The sequence below is a fragment of the Rousettus aegyptiacus genome, unplaced genomic scaffold (genome assembly GCF_014176215.1).
Source record: "Rousettus aegyptiacus isolate mRouAeg1 unplaced genomic scaffold, mRouAeg1.p scaffold_m13_p_4, whole genome shotgun sequence".
NCBI classification, from domain to species: Eukaryota; Metazoa; Chordata; class Mammalia; order Chiroptera; family Pteropodidae; genus Rousettus; species Rousettus aegyptiacus.
The window spans coordinates 30,165,461-30,189,670 of NW_023416307.1; positions in this window are offsets into that span (position 1 = coordinate 30,165,461).

The window sequence follows — 24,210 nt, forward strand, 5'->3', positions numbered from 1 at the left end:
AAAGATAGTCCTTATTCTTTTTCAACAGTTTAGTACTTCATTCGTGTGCATGCCATATTTTATTCAACCATTCTCTGATGGCCATTTGTGTTGTTTCCAGCATTTCTTTCACTCTTACAGAGAGTGCTGCAATAAATAACTTTGCGTAGTATTTTATTGGTGGTGGTGGTGGTGGTGGTGGTCAAAGAAGTTTTGCTAGATGTGGCCAAATTTTCCTATAAGAGATGATATCATTTTGCTCCCCTTTCTTCAAGATATCCCAGTACAGATTTAATTTGTGATTTTCTTTTTGTGAGTGAAGATAAGCAATTTAAGATAAGCTGAAGGAAAATTTGTTTTCTTTTTCTGTAAAATGTCTGTTCATATCTTCTGCCTATTTTTCTATTGAGTTGTTGGACTACTCTCAATTTCTAAACATTCTTAGGTAGTTTAGCCTTTTTTCTGTGACATGAGCAGCAATATAAATACATATTTTTTCCCCAGTTTGTCACCATCTTTTGTTTTTGCTACAAGGAAATTTTTCATATATGTAGTTGTATTTGTCAAGTCCTTTCTTTTATAGCTTCTGAATTTCAAATCATAGAGAGAAAGGTTTTCTCAATTCAATATTTAAAGAAATCCATTATGGTTTTGTTTTTCAAGTACTAGTACAGTTTTATTTTTTACATTTAAATCTTTGATCCACTTGGAATTTATCTTATTATGTGGTTTAAGTTGTTAATCCGGCAATATTATTTTCAAGTGTCTCCCCAATCGGTAATTTTTAAACCCTCAGGAAAAACGAGGAATGAAAGTCGCCAGAAACTAAGGTCAAAAATAAAAAACTATTCTAAAATGCCTAATTGCAGGCTTTTTCAAGGCTGTGATAATGGAAAGTAACATTGCTTAATTATCTGTCAAGGTATGCAATGCTAGACACTTTTACATGAAACCATGTAAACTGTGATGAGACTATGAGGATAAACCATTGATTTCAGAACAAGAACCTGTGTACTTCTTATGCCTGAGTTGATGAAGCTTCCCTTTTCAACAAATGCTACAAAACTTCAAAATCTTAATCTCTTATATTTTTTTCCTTTCAAGTTCAATTATTTATAAATGCTCTCAAAGTACTCTGGGTTTCAAATTTACATATAGTAACATTCATTCTTTTTGGTGTATGGTCTCTAGGGAGTACAAAATACCCCTAATCATCTATTTAGAATTATTATTAGCATTTCAGATAAAATCTAGAAGCCTTACAATTACCCCTTCTTTAGCCTTCCCGCATTTGTATTGCCATTTTAACTATGTATGCATACATTGAAATCCTCACTAATCTTATATTTTGCTGTCAACAGTTACATAATTTTTTTTAATTTATGAAGAAAAAATATTCTATTATATTTACCCAAACAGGTGTTTGTTCTTCCTTCAGTCCTAGTGTTCCCATTTTCCCTCTTGTATCATTTTCTCTTAGCTTGAAAAATTTCCTTTATCATTTATTTTAGAGTAGTTAGCTAGCAATGAATTTTCTTAGTTTTCTTTTTATTTGAGGATATCTTTATTTCTCCATCATTCCAGCGGGATATTTTCATTAGATGTAGACTTCTCGGTTAATAGTACTTTTCTTGAAACACTTTAAAAATGTTGTTCCACTGTCTTCTAGGCTATATATAATGTGTTGTTTTTCTCTGGCTGCTTTTAAGATTTTTTCTTTATTTTTGATTTTCAGCAGTTTGATTATAATGTGTCTGGTGTGGTTTTCTCTGAGTTTATTTTGTAACTTTATATGTTTCATTAAATTAAAAAGTTTTCAGCCATTATTTCTTCAAATATTTTTCCTGCACCAATCTCTTTTCTTCTCTTTCTTGGACTGCGGTAACATATATGTTATATCTTAAAATATTGTCCTGTGGGTACCTAATGATCTGTTCATTTTTTAAAAAAATCTTTTCTCTCTCAGTTCTATAAAATGAATGATTTCTATTCACCAATCTCCAAATTCACTGACCCCGTTCTCTATCATTTCAATTCTATTAAGCACATCCAATGAATTTTATTTTTTTTTATTCACACATTATATTTTTCAGTTCTAAAATCTCCATTTGGCTCTTTCATTTATAATTTCTATTTCTCTCCTCTGATTTTCTATCTTTCATTCATTTCAAATGTGCTCACTTTCACTTTGTAAGGGATGATTATAATAGCTGCTTTAAATTCTGCCTATAATTCCAACATCTGGATCATCTTGGAGTTGTCCTTTGTTGATTAGATTTTCATTTGAGAATTAGTCACATTTTCTTGCTCTTTTGTATGTTGAGTGATTTTAAATTGTATTCTGGACATTTTGAATATTTATTATATTATGAAACTCCAGGTTCTATGAAATTCCTCTGTAAAATATTGACTTTAAAATAACAAATTAGATTCAGACTATAAGTTCTGCCTCTCCTCAGTCAATTAGTTTCATTGTCAGTTCTATTTTCAAATCTTTTGCTATGCTGCCTTGTTCTATACCACTCATGTGCTTCTCAGAGATTACTCTCTAAATTGTGCACTAATTTATGTCATAGATCACTTTTCAATACCTTTGTTATGCAGCTTGGGACCTTTTTTGTGCATACAAAGCTCAGGCTTGAGGCATAAGATGCCAAAATGGCATTTCCTTCCATCAAGTCTAAGAATTATACAGATGTTATAATATAATCATAAAGTACTTTTTTCCATTACTGTTCCTCATGCCATTTGTTGTTAGTCATTACTCTCCTACCTTGTCAACTCTATTTGAACCACAAATCTACTAAAAATTCATTTTCTTCTCACTGTTGCTATAAGAATTTTGTTTTAAATTTTTCTTTTAATACCAAAAGCCAATACAGATGAAGGACATTCTTCCCACACTTTTGTCTGATTTTATACCAATTTCCCCCCTTAGTCTCAATTTATCCAACTTTTGCAAAGAGCCTTTTCTTGCCTTTCCATCTCTTCTAAGGGTAACAAATGGATTTATCTTTGACTCTTTCATTCACCAAGTATTTACCAAGGGCCTATCATGTGCTAGATACTGTTCTAGATACTGCTCAGTTTTAAAAATAACTTCCTGATACTGGGTGCATAGGCTACCAGAGATATTGGAGAATTTATTTCTCTTGAGTTTTTAAGATAATCACTTGTCTACTCAAGATTATTAGCTGGAGGATGGCTTAAGGTAGAGAAAAGACAGTCTCCTCTCAGTGTTCCCAGTTCAGTGAACTCTCAGGACTGAAATAACAAGGAGATACCATCAAACAAACTCAAAACATCTCTAAGAGAAACCAAATTTTAAGTTATCATCACTCAAATTTCAGCCCTTCCACATCATTGCAATTATACACGTTCCTATTTATGCTTCTCCCCAGAACCTCACAAATTTTGAAGGGACAATAAAAGCCCCTGAGAAGTACTGTAAGCTAATGATCACGATCCAAATATTCCATCTGGTTGTCTTTAAGGAAATGTTTCATATTTGAATTGTTCCCATCTTTTCCACACTGGTAAAGTCAATGGGAAGTGAACAAACTGGGATAGAAAAATAATTTCATTGTTCTGTTAACAAATTCCTAGTAAGTGTGATTAGCATAAACATATTTCACATCAAGTAGAATGAGGCTTCACTAATGAGATGAGAATACTATACATCCGACGTAATACCAACTGATTTTTTAAATATTTAGTAAAAGTGATGTAAGAAGGGAATATAATTAGCTTGCATGGTTCAACTTGGGTTTATTCTCACTTATTGGCTGTGTGATCTTGGATAAATTATTTAACCTCTCTGAGTCCTCCATTCCTCACCTATTAAATTGAGAGAACAATAGCTATGTTGTAGGTTTGTTAGAATTCAATGCCTAACATGGTAACTAATCAACGTTAGGTAAATAAAAATCCAAAGTCAGTAAAACGTCTGCAAGAGAATATGTGCATGTGTCTAAAAAATGTCTTTGGAAAAATTTATTCCAGCCACTTATATATTTTATGAATTGAAAAAGGCAGAAGGATTTCTTAAAATGTCACCTAAAGCAGAAGAACAAATCTTCCCTATTAATATATGTATCCTAACTTCAGTATCTACTTCCACTAGATTAGCCTGGATGTTTTTGGAAGGACCTGACTATAATAATGCATAAAAGTTTGTCTAATAGCTGGCCACAAGCTTTTGCTGACACCTAATGAAATCTCTTTAATTACTCCAGCAGCTCCTATATTGGCTGCCATGCTAAGGTCATTGGAAAACTCGACCCTGTGGTACTTGGGATACAAGAACATCTTCTGCTGATTGAAGTTTGTACCCTGTGGAAATGTTTTAATGTGATCCTTGAAGCATGTCCTAAGCAATGCTGTCAACACATCTTCTTCTTTGTCAGGCCTTTATTTGGTCAGAAATACTCAGGAGCTCTGTCTTGCTGCCTGTGGTTTACCACATTGTCTCCTGTTTGCTTTTGAATCTGGTTTAGCTATGTTCAATGAAGCAGAGTTAGCTGTATTAGGGGGACATCATCAACATTGCTCCTCCAGAGAAAATTTCCCATCAGGTAAATCACTAAATCAGCTACCATGTTCTGAAGCACAGATACCACATCCTTGCCACCTGATCATTCACTTGCAGAAAAACAGTCTCAACATAGTGAGCCATGGTGCACGTCTAAAGTCCACACGAAAAGCCAAGGTTGATCTCAAATCTCCAGCAAAAATAATTTCAAAAGAAGTAAAAGGCAATGATAAAAGGACAACTTACTCGTAATTCACACTATCACAGGTGATTTTTAATAAAAAATAATGGGTTTTTGGAAACTACTATTTAATATAAAATAAAAGGTATAGCATAACCTTAAAAATCCACAGCTGTTATATAAATATAAATGTTATATATTATGAATTGATGAATTAGGGTGATTAGGTATTGACAAATGTAAGAATTGCCATTATCCAAAGGAGTTGAAATGTTCCCTCATGGTGTGTTGTTGTTTTATTTGTTTTTAATGCATAGGAATTCCCAGGGAATAAGGAATTGCCTTAACTGTAATCATCTGATCAATTAAAAATCTTAATATCATGGGTTTTTTACTAGTTCTGAGAATGAAGAATGTCCCAGTGCATAGAACTAACTTAGTATAGTTTTTTGCTATCCAAAACAGCTGATATTTTAAATAAAAGTAAGTTTCACATTTTTTTTGAATAAAAGGTAGACTTTTTAGAATTGTCATTGGAGAAAAATCTTGATTTCATTAAAATCATTCTACTTTATGGTCTATATGAATCCAAGGACAAGCTTTAAAACCACTATCTACATTTCCACCCTTTTGAAGTAAATGGCAATAGTTGTACTATGTTTTCATTTTAAGCCTTGATTCACCTTTTATAGTAAGAATACTTTGAGAATTGGAAACTTTCCTTCCTAATCACAGAACGTCACAAAGAAATGAAACTCCTCAACTTGACAGTAATAAATAAGATCCAGGTTGGCCTTTCTCTTTTGTTCTTCTTCAGTCACCAGTGGCTATGTGGGACATCAGGACAGTCCTCCCTCAAAAAAGTTCAGAACACAAAGTGATAGACCTTATATACAAGAACACTAGGACATTGAACTAGAGAAAGGTGACAGGATATTTCTGAACCAAAAAGAAAATAGTCATAACAAAAACCCATAAAATACCTAGAAACAAACATAACAATGTTCAAGACCACTGCAAACACAACAAAAAAAAACAATAAATGAAATTTGAGAAACCTGGGACGGATCTTATTCCTAGCTAGGAAAAAGCAATTCTGAAAAATGTTTAAATGACACCAAACTAATCTTTATGCTCATTCCAATTTCAAACTGTTAATAGTGGTTACCTCTGAGGAGTGGGGCTAAGGAAAATATTTGTAATACATATGATAGACAAATCTCCCAAATATCAATTGATCAAAAAGAAACAGTAACTGAATAGAAAAATATGAACTAAATACGTGACAAACAGGTCACAAAGGAAGAAATACAGGTTGTTTTTAAATATCTGGAAAGAAGCATAGCTTCATTCATAATTGAAAAAATATAAAATAATATATATCTAAAATATCATTTTTTACTTACCAAATTGGCAAAAAACAAAGTTTAATAGCACCCAGTTGGCATAGTCATGGGTAAATAGGAACTCCTGTACATTAGTTGAATATTATATTACTTATATATTATAAATTACATTTCTATAGAGGGCCATTGTATAATAGCTATTGAAATTATAAATGAATGCATTCTTCAATCCAACAATTCCACTTCCTTCATATATACTCACATATGCGCAAAATGACAAAAGCTAATGTTTGAAACACTGTTTAAAATAGTGAAAGACTGAAAATAGTCAAAAATCTTTTGATCGAGGACTGATTAAATAAAGTATGGTACACCTATACAACTGAATATTATTCAGCTAAAAAGGAAAAATCTTTAGGTACTGATATTTAAAAAGTTCAATGATATATTATTAAGTAAAGATAAAGTACATGAGAGTGTTCAAATATGCAAATACTTATGTACAAGGGGAAAATATTTATATACATTAAAATGTATAGGAATATAACAATGGTTATTTAGAAAAAGGAAGGACAGGTTGCAGAAATACAAGGAAAGAGCAGAGGTAGGAAAGAGAATTTTAGCTATATACCATTTAATAACTGGATTTCTGAACAATGTGATTCTATTACCTGCTAAAAAAATTTAAACTAGATTTTAATTGGACATTTTTTTCTATGAATTATTTGGAAATAAACCTTTTTATATCATGAAATGATTTTTGTAAATGTATTTGTGACAATCCCTATCTTTTAGTAGAACCATGGTAAAGGCAATTATATTTCAATTAGACATATTAATTGCTTTCTAATATTTAACTTCAACATAAAGTTTATCACATTATTGTAATTTAACAAACAAAAAATTTCCAATATTTTGAACATACCACTATCTTTTAATATTGGGGCAGGTACTAGAAGATAAAGGGAAAAATAGATTTTATGTTATATTATATTTATTATAATGTATTTATATTTACTTAAATATATATTTATATTTAAATATGTTTATTATATTATATGTATATATACACAGAATGTATTTATAAAAAACTGAAGTTAATTTTTAGACAATACTGCCCTATCTCAATCCCTTGACGTTGGTTTAAGCTTGTCAAACAACCAACATATCCCACAACAATGGATTCTTGTTCATATGTAAAGACATAGTGTACATTTAAACAATGCTATATTTACTGACTAGAAAAAAATATATAGGACATTGAAGTCAATGGACATCTGCCCTTGAAGAAATGTAATGAACTTGTTTATGGAGAAAAGTTCCATGGTGCCTAGTGGTGAAGGACACAGGATTTTGGAGTAAGACCCATCTAGATTGAATCCACTGCCTATGTGACCTTGGGTGAGTTACTTCATAGAGGACTGTTTCCTACCACACAGTAAATTCTTCATAGAGTTGTTTATTAAATAAAATAATGCATATAAATGGTTTAGCACAGACATCTACCGAAACTCTATCTTCATTTCAAACCCTCTGTTCTTTAAATGTCTTCATGTTCCTGAAGATATATATATGCTTGCAAAGGGAAACAAAAGAATATGTAACAGGTAGCAAAGTGGAGAAATCAGTGGCCTGTATGATACAATTTGTGAGGTTTGCAAACGGCTCTCCTACTAGTCAGACACGTTTCACCAAAAGGGCCCACAAGTCGTAGGAAACTCTATTTGAGAAGTCAGCCCTCAGGCTAATCCCCTTAGAATATGCGAATACCTCTAGAAGGAGGTTAATCCATTAACTATTAATATTTAGCATAGCATATTAAACAAATGTTATTTTAATAGCTAGCAGCAGAATTCCTCTTAGAGAACAGCCTCAAGGGAAATACAGAATCCTGATGTGCCATTTTGAATGTGAAAAAAGTTCTTGGGGCACAGTTTGGAAGAGGAAGGAATAAGACAAAGAGAGCAAAACTGTTCTGCATAAGGAAAGAACAGAGATTTGTTGGGGTTGGGAGCATACCTAGTCAGAGAAAAAGAACAGACCTTGAAGTTGGGAGAAAGAGAGCTCTGGATTCTCCTACCCAGGAGAATGCACCTGCTCAGTGGCAGGAATGACCAAAGGCTTTTGAGAACAGAAGTATATGAAATTCAGTTACATCTGGTGTGCATGGTTTCATGGACCCAAGCCTTTTGTAAGATCTCACACATGTCAGTCAGGACTTTTGGCAGCAAAGGGATTGGAGTGATGTACAGGAAAAAGACACATCCCAAAGCAGGCAGAAAACACAGAGAATAGGATAAACGCAGTGGGAAAGACAGAATCAAAATGCCTTGGTCTGGAGCATAGGTTCCCCCCAAGAATCCTCAGACATGATGGCGATGGGGGCAAGGGATGTCTCCTGTCTCACCACATATGGGATGAAGACTTGAATCCGTTGAATTAAGTCTCAAAGGATGGAGTGACCTGGCTGCATGTTGGTTGCACTAGCTCTTTTTCATCCCAGCTCTTTAACAGCTGGTGGAAAGCTAAAAGCAGGACCCGGAAGGCTTAGAATCCCGAGCTAACAGGAGAAGGGTAACACAACTTAGAGGAGGAAGTTTAGGAGGGATGACACTTAGCAGGCATCAGATGGGGACGCCTTAACAGGAAATAGTTGTTCTGAATGGAGAAGGGTGCCTGTGGCTTGAGCAAGCCCTGAGCAGATTATTAATTAACATTTCTTAAATATTATTCACCTAAAATTCAATTTGGCATATGCTATGTGGGTAAGTGATCAAATGCCAGTTTACCTGTGATAACTTACTGAAAAGAAAACGTTAAATCTATAACCTGACAAATACAATGGGGAAAAACTTAGAATAAAAAAAAAAGAGCAAAAACCTGAAAATGGTACTTTTTCTTCCCAGCAGCCTGTTTAAAAGAGTCAAATTAAGATGCAAAATGATCATATCAGCCTTAATTCCTCTCTGTTACTAATTGATCACCTTCTTGGAAACATGCAGACAAAAGTCTCACCTTGGAGAATTTAAGATAAGAGTGAATGGAAAGAAAGAGAAATTAGCAGGCTTTACCAGACCACACTCAAAACCCTCAAGCTCTGTTTGTTCAAAGCTGCCTACAGATTCATAACATTAAATTGAACCTTTAATGTATTCTAATGTAGGGGAGCTAACAATCAAAAGGCCTGATCTTAGGTTCACACTTACCTTTGTTAATAGTAGGGACTATAAAACCAGGTAAACGGCAAAAGGCTATTGTGAAACAAGATAAATTAGAGTTCCATTTGTTATAAAGAAATTCAAGCTGCTTCTTATGATGAAAATACATAGATATACATATACTCTGTAGATATGCCTCAGCTAAGGATAGTAGAGCCTATAGCGCATTAGTTTATAGGCATATTAATATGATAAAAGAAATAATGAAATTTGGTTCTTTGCCTAAGGAAAAACCTGTTCTAAATAGTAAAACTGGCCAAATGTCCAGGGATCCTAAAAATAGGTAAGCTTCCACTGTGAAACCCATCACCTCATAGGGAATAATGAGAGAAACACAGCCATACTCTATGGAAAAGATCCACCAAGAAATTGCCAAGATAATTTCCTTCATTTGACCATAAACCCATCAAAACTTCATGGAATGTTTATTTTATTTATGCAGTAACTGTGTTTAGTTTACCACACATACCATAGCCTTCTTAAATAAAGAGAGTGACATACAGACTACCATGGGACTTGTTCTTTAATAAGACTTCAAGTATCAATGTAAATCTCTAGAATCCTAAGGAATTTTCTACTGAACTCAACAGTCACCAACACAGACTGACCTAGAAATAGATTATATCTTATTCCTTCTTGGCATCTCTAAACATTTATTTTTAAAATACACTTTTTTTATTATCTATTATTATTTATGCCATCTAAGTACTAACCAGGCCCGCCCCTACTTAGCTTCCAAGATCAGACATTGGGCTTGTTCAGGGTAGCATGGCCATAGACCATGGACTATGGCTCCACTGGGGTGTGAACCCAGGACCTTCTGGGTGTAAAGCAGACATGCTAACCGCCACACTACGGAACCATGTCCTATTTTTAAAATCTAGCTACTTAAATTGAACTACTTTAAAAAAGAATCCAAGAGGACTATAATCAGATACATTAATTCTGAGAAGCTGATCATCAGCTATAGAAACAAGGAAACAGTCATTTTTTTAACGAAATGTTGGCCCAGTGTTAATATGGGCCATGAAAATATTTGAAGTTTAATCAGTGTGATGTCATGGGAGCTAGACCTATTTGATAACAACACCTTTTCTTTTTCTTCATATTTTTTATGTGACTTGATGCTTGGTGATACAGTAGCAAACTCTTGCCCTGCTTCCCAGCAATTTTGTCTGAAAACAGCTGTTTTCCCACACAGTCCTCCAAAGAGCAAATTATCAATAGAACTATTTTGACAAAAGGATGACTTGTTTAAAATACAAAAGAAACCATTATATCCAATAAGCAATCAAATTAGTACCAAAAGTTACATCTTAAAGACAGATTTTAATTAAAATGATGCTCGTTATGAAAATTCTTAAAGTAAAAGCTGGAGGGTTGCATGGTGTCAGTATGTTTCTCTCATCATAGTGCACAATACTATACATTACCGTTTTCAAAGGCAGAGATCATGTTAGGTGCTAAGGGGTTTACCACTACATGTTAATCCTTTTTTTTTTAAATCTCACTTACTGTTTTATCATACACACAAAGCTATTTAACCTGTAGAGCAGCTACCTTGTTAGGCCATCAGCTGTAATTTTTGAAATTTTTGTAGCCATGGAGACATTTCTTCAAACAACTGCTAGCAATTCACTTTATAAGAAGAGTAACTGCTCTGGTTGGGGGGATCAGAAGGAGAGTCGGATCCAAGTATAAACCCCATCCCATTTACTTCTTTGAAAAGGAAAGAATAAACATAAGCCTTGGGTACAAAACTGGCATTGCTTTATTTCTTTATTTCTTATTTTATTTCTCAAAAATAAAAACGTGTGAAGTTTAAAGTTTCCAGGCAAAACCACAGTTTGGAATTTTAAAAAATAAGCAAAAACCTCTATGGGTATGTAACAAGATCTGAGCATAAATTTTAACAGAACTAGCTAAAAATTGTTAGCTTAACCTCTCTCATTCTTGCCTCAGACTGTCTACCTCTAGGTTCTTTGTTCCTGACAGTCGGCAGGCAGCCTTTCCTAGGGCTCTGGAGTTAAAGAAGGTATAGTTTTCATCTACTTATGTACTTTTGTACCCCTTCAACCAACATTTTAAAAGTAAAATTGTACTGACATAAAACTGTTTTTGTCTTCGATTTTAAATTTTAAATAGACTGATTTTACTCTACAGGGTGGAAGAAAAAAAAATCTAAGTCTATAGTTATTAATGTGATTGAGGTTTTTGCTACAGATGAACATATATTGCCATCTACTGTTCAGAAAATAAAAATGATTAAGCCAAAAGTTTTCAGCTTTATTAAGCTTTTGACAGATCATAAATTCAAAATGGAAAAGAATGGCTTTATGAAAATAGTCAATTTCTCTTCACTTATTCAGATCAGCTGTTGAGTATTCATAAAATAGTTTGAAAACAAAAGAGAAGATATAACAAACCAGAAAACTTTCTTCCCTAAAATCAGAAAAATTGCTGTGTGTAATTATTCTGACTTTTGATTAAAGGTTAAAAGCAAATCATTGTTTTATATTTTATGAGCTGACCATTTTACATACTACAATGAAGAAGAAATATAAGTAAGTTATCCCTTTTTAATTACCTTGCCTTCATTTCAAAATTTAACAAGATATAAATTAATTTATTTTCTTTGTTTTCTAATAAAGTCACTAGAAGTACATAAGACAAAGTCAGTTTTTAACTTTAGATTTAGTTATAAATAAATTTTCTTTAGAAAAAATAAGGTAGATAACACTTAGCTTTCTTCAGGCTTCTAATAATACCTACTTAAGCTCAAATTTAGCAAAAACTCCTTTAAGGCAGAAAGCTACCACAAAAGCAGTGCATCTGGGTCAGAGAATCTAGCCACATTGAAACCCTCCTACAAGTAAGGGGAGGCAGTTCTGTGACTCCATATCCATCAGTGTGAGAAATGACCTGTCTTTATTCTGGTGGCTGGTGTTGAGCTGGAGGAAATGATTTGGTGGTCGAAATTCAGTTGTTTTCACACATAAAAAAGCATTTTCCCTTTTAAAGGATATTTATTTAACTCTGTCGACAGCCAAACACCACATCATGTCTTCTGTCAGCTATCTCACAGTCGATAGACAGACGTAGATATGAAGTGGAACATACGGACAGTGCAGAGCAAAACCCCCAACATGGATACCTATGAAGAGAAAGAAAAGACCTTTAATCCCTGCAGGTCATCAGTCTAATCACGAAAGCTGATTATACAGTATACACTCTGTACGGTGTGTACATGTGTGTATGTGTATGTGTAAGAAGAAAGTGTTTTCAAAAATTGGTAACTGATTTGGCTATATCAACAATTCTGGTTCCAACCATTATGGCTTATTTTGCTGGCTTCGTTATGGTGCTTTCATCATAACTAACACTGGGATAGCATTTACTGTTTATAAGGCACCCTTCCACATGTCACAATTTATTTGCTCATTCAGCAAATGTATACTGAACACCAGCCACGTGCAAGGCTCTCACAAGCATCAGAAATACAAAGCTGAAAGAGAAAATAACCCGGCTTTCAAAGAGCTTGGTCTAGGTGGAGTGAGAAAGAAGCAGCCTCACAGCTGGGTTTACAAAACAATGTGAGAAGTTCCCTGAAAGGGTGCTATGTATAAAGGAAAGAGAGCAGATCCGTTTCTGCCTGGGTGATGTGGCAGGGATCAGGATGTCATAGGTGGTAGAAAGTTGAATAACATGTGAACCAGCAGAGGGGACACTTTCTGAGAACCACAGGTTATTGCTGGATGTGACATGCTCAGCTGGTCTCAGTAGGTGAGCCTGGTGAGGAAGTGTCATGCAGAGGATTTCCAGGCATTTATGCCCAGTGTTGTATAGATGGGAGGATAGAAAATAAAGGTTATAGGAGAACAGCTTACAAGCATAGAAGTAGTGGAGTGTCCACAATCCCCAGAACTCTCATTATCCCACAGCTTAGGCCCTGCGTAGGTGATCCACATGACCCGTGGCTAAAGGAGCAGGGAATGTCTGTGCCATGGATGCTCCCTGGTCAGAGAAGTGGCCTTGATAGAAAGGGAGGGCCTCTGAAGCCAAAGGGTTGGTTATCAGCTTGTTCTTCTGGGGTGCTAACTCTGCCTTGCTAAGCCAGCTATCTACTAAGAATTACCAAAAATGGGAAGGAGATGAACCTCCAGGACTTGCAGATTTATTGCTCCTAAAGGGAGGGGAGAATAGGAACTAAAAGCTCTTGTTGGCCATACTGAGTCGATATGAAGCTTCTGGTAGCATGGAGCCACCAACTGTTCTTGAGCAAGGAAGTAATAGGATCTGATTTGTATTTTAAAGAAGTCACCAGCATTGTAAAGATAAGTAAGGGATAGGAGACCAGCCAAGGAGCTATTGCAGATCAGATGAGAGGGTCTGACACAGGGAAGAAGCAGAGAGGATGGGAGGAAAGCCAACTAGAGAGATGTTCACTCAGGAATGGAATGAATAGGACTTCAAGACTGGTTAGATTTGGCTGGGGGGGTGGGGGGGGGTAAGAAGAGTCTAATATTACCTGGTGTCTGGCTGAGTGATGAGCTGGATTGGGAAAGGGACTATGAAGGGAGATGAGAGGCAATAAGGCTATTTTGTTAAACTTTTATTTTGAAATAAATATAGATTCACAAGAAGTTGCAAATATAGTACGGATCAGTCCGATATCTCCCTCACCCAGTTTTCCTTAATGGGACCACCTTACATGGCTATACCACAACAACAAAACTGGGAAAATGACATTGGTACAATGTATATATGTAGTTCTCTGTCATTTTATTAAATGTGATTTGTATAGCCACCAATGTAATACAGACATGAAACTATTTCACAAAGATCTTCTCCATGTTACCCCTTTACAGATACATCCGCCCTCTCCTTCCTTCCACCATCAGGGTGTCGAAGTAAGAAACATCCAAACCTGTAGAGAATTTTTATAAGAGTTTATTTGAGCCAAACTGACAACAGATGACAGGGAACAAGATCTCATTGCTCTGGAGAATAATAGTTTTGCAGTTGGTTTTATGCATTTGAAATTAAGAGAGAACATAAGGACAATTGATTACATGAAGGTGTGAGAAAGCAAGGCAAGATCCAATTATAGGATAGTTAAGATTATTTACTCTCTTGAGGATGGTTAGAAGAAGGGGTAATGATTTCAAAGGTATGTTAACCTAGACGCATAGAAACCATGAATAGAGCTTGGTTAAGACAAATGAAATCTTTTACTAAAAGTTATATAACTGGAGCTATATACCCACCATGACTTGCCCAGTTTGGAATTTTTGATCAGATCACCCTGTGAAGTTACTTTTCATAGAACCCCTTTTTCATCTGCACTGGCAAACACTAATCTGTTCTTAATCTCCATAATTTTTTCATTTACAGAATATTATGTAAATGGATTCATATAGTATATGACCTTGTGAGACTGGCTTATTTCACTCGGCATAATACAGGAGGTGCATCCAAGTTGTTACATGTATAAATAGTCTGCTCCTTTTTATTGCTGAGTAATATTCCATGGTATGGGTATACCACAGTTAGTTTAACCATTCACTCACTAAAGGACATTTTGGTTGTTTCCAGATTTCGACTATTAAAAATAAAGCTAATGTGCACACTTACATACAGGTTTTCATATAAACATAAGTTTTCATTTCTCTGGACTAAATGTCAAGGAGTGTGATTGCTGGACCATAGAGTAAGTATATGTTTCTTTTTTTTAAGAACTTAAATACGGCTTATCTTTCAAGTTAAGTATGATTTTATTTCTGTTTTGAAGGTAAGAAATGAGAAGCATGGTGACTAGCAACCCAGGCTTTGGAGACAAATAGACGAGATTGAATCTGGCACTGTCATTATCAACTGAGACTTAGTAAATTAATTAACCCTGCTACACGTCTATGTCATTTTCTTCTCATATGTAAATTTCTGTAATCTTTCAATGACATCAGAATAGCACCAATATGATAATTTCCTGCTTTCCTTGACTACAGGACAGGTAAGATTCCTAGGTATGAAATGTATAATTATGCCTGTTACTGAGTAAGGAAAAGATAAGCTGGGCTGAAGAGAATTGAGAATGTAGAAGATGGGGCAGTTTATACTTAGATGAAGATGGGCAGAGAGTATAATGGAGACTGAAATGGGAGAGGAGAATAGGGAGCTGACTAAGGTTTATAACCGGGCAGCTGAATGAGAATCTAGAATAAGCCAGTCCCGAACCTCACACAGGAAAAAAAAAAAAAAATGAGATGTGTAATTTGATAAAATACTCTTAGTCTGGCAAGGTTCTAGTTGCTGATGATTTTCTAAGCTACAGGTGTTGAGAGGGATTCACGGGTAGAAGCTGAGGGAAAGAGAAAACATTTGTTCGATCAATTCAACAACTATTATGACACATGCTCCATATGTGGTTTCAAGCTCGAAAATATCATGTTGAGGAGAGACACAGTCCTTTAAGTGAGGCCAGCTTTAGGCAGAAGTCTAGACAAGCAGGAAAAGTCAAACAGAAGGAGAGGTTTAGCCTGCATGGCCAGCAGAGGCAATAAAGGGCAGAAATATACACAGGCCCAGGCAACTAGAGTCAACTATCAGGAGTTCAGCAGAATAGATGAAGTGAGTGGGTGAATTTCTGATTCTAGAACATATATTATTGCTTTTTTCTGTTTTCTGCCTTTGTGCTGCTTCTATGAAGCCCTGTGCCTTTGAGCATCAGTTATAGCCAGGAAGAGAGATCAAAGACTTGCCTTAAAAGCCTATCTTTGATGAGAATAAAAGATTGAGATTACCTCACGTAAGATTAGCAGAGGTGAATGTATTAGGGTGCTTTTAGTTGCAAATAAAAATTAAACCCACTGGAATGAAGCTCAAACAAAAAAAGACATTTATAAGCTCATATAACAAGGTCGAAGGGCAAGGGATTCCAGAGTAGGTCAAAGTAGCAGCACAACTATGTAGTCAAGGACTCTACTCGCTCCATATTTCCTTCTGCCGTCAGCCTCGCACTTACCCCTTGTGGCCACAAAATGTAGGTGGATGAGAACAATGTATTAATCCCAGAATAAATCCAAGACATTTCTTTTAGAGGTTTAGAATCAGAAAATTTAAAAACGAATCCTGATTAATTCTAGGCTTTGGTTAGTTGAATTCCAACTGACTGAAATTCTTTAGATCATTCTAAAAGGTATACTTTACACTTTGCCCAAGATTCTTCTGTAACATCAGGATCAGGCCACTTTTCATGGGTTTAGGTGAATTTCCTTTATTCTCATTCTCAGGACACAAAGAAGTGACTCAAAATATGGAAGTTGTATACTTAAATCTGCATAGCAGTGTACTATCTCATGTATTGCCTAATCTAATCTTTACAAGTCCTCGTGAGTTAGAAAGAGCAGATATTAAAAACCTTATTTTGAGATGAGGAAACATGCTCAAGATCATGGAAGTGTGTCCAAAGTCACTGAGAAACTACATGGCAAAATTGAGATTTAAGCCCAGATAGTCTATCAATTCAGGACTCTTTCTACTTTTAAGAACAATAAGTCTGACTTCTCTGGGCCAGTCCAGATTTCACAGGTGAAGTCATTCTCCCATTGCTACATTCATAATTGTTGAAATATAAGAGTTGGTTTTTAAATTAAGAATACACATCACTATAATCGAAACTATGAGAGGGCTCTCAAAGGGAGAATCGGGTCAAACACTCAAGCTAATACTCTAAATTTCAGTGCAATGAAAAGATGGTTATGTTAGGTAGCTAGTCAAACATGAATGACAGGAGAACAAAGGAATAGGGGCCCAGCTCTGTAATCATAGAAACTTCCCTTGAAGACCTTCCTTAAGGATCTCCCAGAAACACCTCCTTGTTTTAGCTATAAATTGCCCCAAATCCTAGAGCACAAAGACCATAAAGCTGCTATAAACACATGTGCAGAAAGTACTGCCCATAACTTCAGCCTCATTATACATACCATCATTATAAAATCATGACTATGCCTGGAAGTTCATGAATCTGATTATAACAGATTGAGTTCTGGGCATGCACATGCACACTAGGCAAAGTTACAGCCTAGTGTCAAGCTGGTGTCTGTCAAAATGACCTCACTTGCCAATCACCTAGGAATGCCTTTGGAACCACCCATCACGGCCGAAACATAAAGCAGACATTCTCACTTCTGTGTCTTTTTATTGCCTTTCTGCACTCTGCTCCTCTTTTTGTCCTTCTAGGTTCTCTTTCTTTTTGGTGGCCTTTTGTGGCCTTTTTGCCCTTTTGTAGCCATTTTGGCCCCTTTGTGTTGGTTACAGCCCTGGGACCAGGTATCTCTTCAGAGCATACTTTGTCTTTCTCCATGTGCCTCCTTGGGGCATTCTTTGTCTTTCTAAAACATATTTTTAATAAAACTATTACATCTCAATGACCTGTGATTCTTAACTGCGTTATTTGAGGAAGAAACGAGGAAAAATGCTAATTACGCTTCTGTGCCATAGTTATTCCTCTATCTCCCCCTACCATTGGGGCGACACCGAACTCCTTTCGGCCCCAACAGTGACAGCTATCTCTCATCCCCTCCTTTCCACCCACCAAAGAGTGGAAAGACGAAAAGCTAAGTAAGTAACATGAGGCATGGTTACGCTGCAAGTACAGAGGCAGCATTACTTAAGGGAGAGGATCACAGACCTTCCTCATCCTCAGTTTTATCCCTTTCAAATAATAGTAGCTACAGCACAGTGTTTTTATACCAATAAAATAAGATAATTGTGTTTAAAATACTCAACAAAGGGTTATTTGAGTCTTAGAAGAATGAAGGAATCCTTGCACATGAACTAGGCTCTAACTTCACATGGTGGGGTGAGGGGTACTGAAAGTTCCAACGCCTTAACTGCCAGGTTGATTCCCCTAGCAACCAGCCTCTATCCTTAGGTGCTTTCCAAGTCACCTTATTAACATCAGGCCAGGTGTGGCTGAAAGGGGTTTGTTCTTTTATCACTTAGGAAATGCCAAGGGTTTTAGGAGCTCTGTGCCAGAAATGGGGAGGTACACCAAATACATATTTCTTGTTATAAATAACAATATCACACCTCCCCAATCCAATAAAACTACTCTTACCAAGACACAGGATGACCACACTAACATATTATAAAGCAAAGATTTTTGAGAATGAAAGGGAACATTTTAATAATTACACTGGGACGATAAGTAAAAAAACGGACTGTCCTATATATAAACCAGGACTTAACAGCAGCTCTAAAAATATTACCACTTGGATGTTTCACATCTCAATCAGCATAAAAACACTGAATCATTGATTTTCCTACAAAACCTGTTCTTCCTCATATTATTAAATCCTATCTATATTCATCCAATTTGCTCAAGCCAGAAACCTGGGGATCATGCCCAACTCCTCCTTCCCCTCTCTCACAGACATTTTATAAAATCTCTACCATAGAACTATTTACAAAGTATAATCCAAATATATATACTTCTGTCCTCCATTTACTACCTAAATTCTTCTCCCCTACCCATTATACTCTAGCACAATGCCCAATTTATTTCCTTCACACTCTGTCATGTGGATGAAAATTGGGTGCTCTAATAAATCAACTAACTGGGCAGGTCATGATGGGTGGTCATGCTCAGGCATATAACTTTTTAGGTTTATCTTTGCCTTAAGCAAGCTCTGTCCATTGTTTCTGTGCATCTAGATTAACACACCTTTGAAATGCCTACCCCTCCTTCAAACCACCCTCAGAAGAGCAACTAATCTTAACTGTTCTGTAATCCAATCCTTACCTTGCTTTCTCCCACCTTCCTGTATTCTTCCTTATGTTCCCTCTTTAATTTCAAATGCAGAAAACAAACTGAAAAACTGTCATTCTCCAAAGCAATGAGATCTTCCTCCCAGGCATCTGTTGTCAGTTTGGCTCAAATAAACTCATAAGAATTCTCTACAGATTTAGACGTTTCTTACTTTGACAGTTATTATGCATTTCTTAGTTTACTTGTCACTGTCTGTCTTCTCTGGTATACTGCCAGGGACCCTGGGATTTGGTCACCCAGTATCTGACATTCTTAGCACCTAGCATAATGCCAACACATAGCAAGTACACAAGTGTTCACTGGATGAACACATGAATAAATCAATAGAAAACATAAGCAAATATCCTGCAGAATACTTTTGGGAAATACTGATATAATAGAATAATATAGCTAGATCTTTGTGGCTCTATTAAAAAATCAGCATCTGAATCTTAGAGACAAAGACCAAGCAAGGTCAGAGTTAGTGCTAGGAAAAGGCAAGAATGAAGAGAGTCATGGAGACAAGTATTGAGAACTGGTGAATTCAAAGCATTCCCTCTATTCCTCTTTTTAGCTCTCTATGTAACTCTGTTTTAATTCTATATCTTGCACTAGTAGAAAAAAATAATATTAATGAACAGGTAAAAACAATCTTTCTGGTTAAGGAATGACGGGGCCAAAGTTATACCACCCTAAAGCTGCCTTTTTGGGATATAGATTTTAAGCTGTTTATAAAGAAACAAAATACTCTGAAAGAATCTTTGACCCTCCTCCTTCCTGCCTAAGAGAGTCAAAGGAAAAGGCCTACTGCAGGAATGGACATTTAGGATGGTGTTTTAGCCTAATTTGAATTGAATATGGTAAACGGGAAGGCTTCTGGCAGGGGCCTGTTAGCTAGATGCCACTTGTGTCCCATTGTTTCTGCATTGCCTAACAAGAATGTGTTCTGTTCTTCCTAAACTACCTATAAATCACCCATTCTCACTTCGGAAATCTGTGACCCCATTGCCCACCTTTTTCTCCTTTTTCCAAAATGTCATATATATCCAACATTGTCTCACTGTCTTTGGGAATTTTCATGCCCATGTGAATTCCCCATGCATATATATTACAGTTTGGTTTTCTCCTGTGACTCTGTCTCTGTTAATTTGATTATTAGCTCAACTAGAAGAATTTAGAATGTGGGAAGAAAAACATTAATTTTGTACAGCTCCCACGGGTACATCCTTCTGTCTGATAGAGAAGGGGAACCTGTTGATATGGAAGTTAACCATTCAGAAGCATTATCATCAGCAATGCTATTTTTTGCCAGTTTATTGCAATACATACCAAAGGAAAACTTATTACAGAACAGGAATGATATGTTGGACAGTCATCCAACATCCAAAAATATTAACTCTTTTTAAACATTTACTTTAAGACAAAAATTAAACTAGATCAGATATTCTCATTTCAGTTATAACAATCATTCCTATGAATCTCTCCATAATAAACAACCAGTGAAATAAGATGAAAGCAAGTGCTGGGAAAAGGAAGGAAAGGGATTGGGAGATGGAGAAGGGCAGGAGAACTGAGAGTTTTCATTATTGAAAAGTGAAGGGAACCAAGATTTTGCCACCCTGAAGCTGATTTCTGGGATATTGACTTTAAGCTTTTTATTAAGAAACAAGCCTCAGAAAAAAACTTTGGCCCTCTCCCCTTTTTTTGCCCAAAAGATTCATACAGAGCAATCTGCTTCAGGAAGGAACTCTTAGAATGCTGCCTTAGCCTAATTTGAATTGAGTATGGTAAATAAGAGGACATCAGGCAGGCACCCGTTACCTACATACTCACTGTGGCCCATTGTTTCTGAGTTGCCCAGCAGAATTAGCCTGCCATGTATGTTCCACTCTTTCTCAAGTACCTGTAAATCATCCATTCTCACTTCTGAAATCTAATACATCTTCCCCCACTTTCTCCTTTGTCCAAAAATACCTTACACACCCAATGTTGCCTCACTGTCTTTGGGAATTTTCATGCATATGTGAATTCCCCATGCATGTATATAACAATTTGATTTTCTCCTGTCAATCTGTCTTTGTTAATTCGATTATTAGCCCACCTAGAAGAACTTAGAAGGTGGGAGGAAAAGTAATAACTTTTTTTTCAGCCTCCACAAAAGTTACACACTGACATAAACACACACAAAAGAAAAGGGTCTTTCACCTCTATGGATAAACATTCAATTGTACTGTGTGGTTCCAACTCCTAGCCTTTGGGCCTATATCCCTGAATAGCATAGTGCTGTTGTCAGGATTGGTTATGCCCAGAATTATAGCCCTTGTGTCTCTGTTATTTGATATTATAAATAACCACACACTCCCTCCATGGTATTTGGTAGTTACAAAACACCTCCAGGAGAAAATTTACTTGCAAATATAGCATCTAAAAGTTGCAAGTCCTTTCTTTAGAAATGGCAATGCCACCTATTATTGTGTCCAGAGCCTGGGAGTACAAAGTGGGAAAAGAGAAGATTCCAGGAGTCTCTGAGGCAGGCCTCCTGTGTTGTACAGAACATTTCCTTCTAGGACAGAAGCCACCTTGACCCTTCTTCTAGGACAGCGTCAAAATACATTACTTGGCAAGATAGCAATCATAGTGCAGTCATGCCAATCCTCCTGCATCAGTTAAGCTACTTTTGAGTGGAAGCAACAAAAACTCAGCTCCACTGGCTTAAACAATCAAGGTAATTTATCAGCATATGTATTTGAAAAGTCTAGAAGTAGAGAAAGCTTTTAAGTATAGTCCATTAAGATCTCTACCACTTTTTCTCCGTGTTTTCTGGATCCTACCTTTCTTAATGTGTTGACTCTGTCCTCAGACTGGCTTCCCCTTTAGTTGCTAAAAGCAGCAACATTAGTTTCTTACTGTGCCATCCCTATCCAAGGAGGGAGACCCTTACTTCACGCAATCATTAACCTGAAGCGCTAGACTTGTTCCAGTTGGACAACCCAGAACTGATCATGATGGCAAAGCAGATGGGATTAGAACCATTCTAAATATAGGCAAGTGTCAGTCTATCCCACCTACAGTGCAAGGCTGCAACTGAATGCAGGAGGAAGGTGTGATGTAGTGGAAGCCCCCATTATGTCCATATCCAGCCTCTGCATTAATTTTCTTGATCCTTGTAACTTAGAGCCACAAACAAAATGAGAAATAGACTCACACAGTGTTTTTTACTCATTCTTTCTCTCTCTCTTTCCCCTTTCTCTGTTTCCTCTCACGCTCTTGTTCTCCCTGCCATTTTTACCTCCTGCTTTGCTAAAACTGATTGGCAGTGAAAACAAGGTAAAGACGATCAGGAAAGATAAGACAGGGAACATACCACATGCCTTTCATTTTAGAGGGAGTCTGGAAAAGACTCAGTGATTCAATCTGCACAGTTACCCAAGGTCTGCAGCTGTAGCCAGATCGAGTGTTCTAGATAAGTAGATGTACGGGGTGATCAAGAAAAATCTTATTTGAAGAAATTTCAGAAGAGAAAGAAAAATAGGTTGATTACCCAGCAGTACTATACAAATCTGGACAATTTCTTCAAACCAACTGAAGTTGGCCCTCCATATCTGCGACTTTTACATCTTTGGCTTCAACTAACTGTTAATCGAAAATATTCACACATAAAAACCTAGAAAGTTCCAAAAAGCAAAATTTGAATTTGCCACATGCCACTGAATCCAGTTATGTATAACTGATATATAGGCATACCCTGCTGTAGTTATATGCAAATATAGGTTATATGTAAATACTACACCATTTTATACAAGAGACTTGAGCTTCTGAGGAGTTTGGTGTCTGCAGGGGGTCCTGGAACCCCCTGCTTTCGTCCCGAACTCTTAGTAACAAAGTAAAGAAACAAAAATATGGCAAATATTGTGCACAATAATTACTCACAATAGCCAGGGGGAAAAATTGAAAACAATTTAACTATCCATCAGTAAGTGAAGTGTTATATAGATTATGGTACATCCATTCAATGAAACTTTAGGCAGCAATATTAAATAATAGTTCTGACAGCTCTGTAATATCACAAAATAATGTTTATGATTTACTTCTAAGTGAAAAAAATGAATTTAAAAAATAATTGTGTAAAATGTACATACAAATATGATTATGTAAAATATATGTGTAAAAAGAGGCTGGAAAGAAATATATCAAATGATACTTGAATTTTACTGAAATGGGATTGTTTTCTCCTCTCAACTTAGTTTGTAATACTGTTACATTAATTTTATAACTGAAAAAAATTAGAACGCATTATTACTTGGAAGTTTGTCTCTGTGCTGGTAAAACAACAATTACAATTTGGTGGTCTGTCCTCTGTCCCAACAGCACTCATCATTCATTCAACAGATAATTATTGAGCACCTATTATATACTGGCCACTAGGGATATATCAGTGAGGTAAATGACTACATTCCTGCTCCTATCCTTACAGACCAGTGAAGACAGACAATAAGCAAATAATTTATTACAAATCAGGAAAACTTGGTATAAAGGTAACCAACACAATATTGTAATAGAAGGTGAAACCTACTTTAAAATGGAATCAGAGAAAATGTTGAGGAGGTGGTATTTAAGTTGAGATGCGGATGAGATGGTGCCAAAAACTGCAGGTGCCAGGGCAGATCAATTCAGGCAAAAGACCTAAGATAAGAAAGAGTTCAGTAGGACTCTTTCTGGAGACTGAAAGGAGGCCATGTGGCTGAAGCACAGATGCAAGAGAAGAAGAGTTAAAATGAGGTTGGAGAGGTAAGCAGGGACCAGATCGTGCAAAACCTTGATAAGAATTTTGTATTTTAGTCTAAGGGCACTGCGAAACCATTGAAGAGTTATATGCAGAAGACACATTATTCAGTTTGCATTTTAATAAGATCACTCAGGCTACATTGTGAGGAATGATTTGATAGTGAGTAGGGGACAAGATAAGCAGAGAGACCAGTCAGAAGGTCTTTGCAGGAGACGGAGAACTGAATTAGGGTGGTGGCAATGGAGATGAAAGGCTTCAGGGTATGTTTTCAAGATAGACCTGATAATATGGTAGCGTGAGTGGAAAGTGAATAAAGGATGATGCCCAGATTACTGGTTTGAGCAATTGGGTATATGGTAGT